Genomic DNA, 2,088 nt, shown 5'->3' on the forward strand with positions numbered 1-2,088 from the left:
TATATATACGGCACCGCCAGCGTTTTTCCATCTTTGTCCAAACATTAAGACCGTCTGTGGTGTAGGGATTCAGCGCTTCGCTGTCGCATGCGGGAGACCCGTGTTCGATTCCCGAGTGAGAAGAATTTTTATCGAGTGTATTTCGGTCTTTCTGCTGTGAGGTTGTATTCCTTTTAGCCCGAGTTTCCTCTGGTCAGCAACGTCGGAAACCCACCTCCGTAATCGTCCAGACTGTGTCGATCCCCCCCCCCACCTTTTTCACCTTTAAAAGATAAAAATAAGAGAGCAATTGTTTAATAAAGTTATCTGGAATTGGCTGGATGTAGGGCACCAAGGATATGTCTCTATCACAGAACCAAAGTATGCCAGTTATCGTGTAGTGTCTTGTTTTTACTATAATGTCTCTGATATGTTTTCTTGTTATCATTGATATTTTGGGAGGCATCGTGGTGAAATCAGGCGCTCTTCAAAATGTGAAACCGAAGAAACCAGCATTTTCACGCCCGTGTAGCAATTTTGATCAAATTTCTATCAATTAAAAAAAAACAAAAAATTGTTTGACTTAACTCATTTCATATCCATTAAAAAACACATGTTCGTGTGGATTTTTCGTGTGGATTTTACTGAAAACAAAATGCTAGTCAAAAGCACAGAAAAACGTTGATCAAAGGCACAGAAATGTTAAATTAATCGTCGTTACCAAAAACATGCAAGCTTGGGAAGTCATTAAAACTTGGCAACTATTTCTTTTCTCTCTAATTTTACTTCTAACGCCAAAAAGAGATTCGTTCTGTTTGTTTGTTTGCTTGCTTGTTTGTTTTCTTATTTGTTTGTTTGTTATTGTTTTGGGGGCGGGGGTGTTTGATTGTTTGAGTTTGTTTGTTTGTCTTTTCTTTTTTTTTTTGGTTTTGTTTTTGGGTTTTTTTTAGCTGTTGTTGCGTCAGAAGTCAAGTTTTGCCCAGTACATAATTCTATTAGAATAGGTGACATGTTCAACTCATCTTCTGAACAACTGACGTTTTCAGTCAACCAATACTGCAATACTTCACTCTTAGCCGTTGCCTTTTATATATTTAAATTAGACTACTTAAAGCACAAATAAAACCTTGTAAGATCGTGTATTTTTCCTTCTCAACAAGAGGGGAAAAGCTATATCCACGGCGTTGTTTTTTTTCCCTTAGAAACCATATTTTGAGAAGTTTTTGTCTCCTAAAACGAGCCGTCAATGTCTCACACTTTGAATGCATTTCTAACTCGTTATGATCGCTAAAATTGTATTTATGTGGATTTTCGATGGTTTTTTGTAGGTTTATAATAATATTAATTGCATTTATATAGCGCATATCCATGCTCAAGAGCTTGCTCTATGCGCTTTACAACTATACTAGGTTTATACTAGGAATCAGAGGCGTAATTTATGTTTCGACAAACTGGTATGCCACATTGGGCACAATTTAATGGCGAAAGCACACCGTCTGAAATCGAACAAGATCAAGAATGAAAATGTGCTGCATGGTGGAGAAACAGGCGCTCTTTACAATTGTGAGATCGAAGAAAACAACATTTTTCTGACCGTTGGACAATATATCGATATTTTTTAATGCTCAGCGCTTTTTATGTCCTTTTAAGAGCACGTCATTGAGTTAAAAATGTTGATGAAAGGCACACAAAACATAAATTTACAATTTACAAGTACACACAAGCTTTGAAAGTGACCATATTGTGGCAATTATACTTCTGCCTTTCATATTTAAAAAAAAATGTATTTTGCTTGTTCTGGGGTTCAAAAGATTACCATGCTCTCGCGATACCAATCTTTTATTTTTAGTATTTTACATTATGTAATACAACGTTATAGATATTAAATATGTGTCTTTTTATTAACCTTAAAAGACGTAGTTATTAGTCTGAGCTCCCTTTTGTTATTACATATTATTCTAGCGCATTTTGTAAATACTACTATCTCTGTACTCTTGGCTTTTCGTTTACTTTTGCACAACTTTTAAGATACAACTATGTGCACGAATATTTACCTCGCCCTGTTACTGTTATATATTTATACATGTATTTATATATGTGCATATATAT

This window comes from Aplysia californica, unplaced genomic scaffold (assembly GCF_000002075.1).
Source record: "Aplysia californica isolate F4 #8 unplaced genomic scaffold, AplCal3.0 scaffold00433, whole genome shotgun sequence".
NCBI classification, from domain to species: Eukaryota; Metazoa; Mollusca; class Gastropoda; order Aplysiida; family Aplysiidae; genus Aplysia; species Aplysia californica.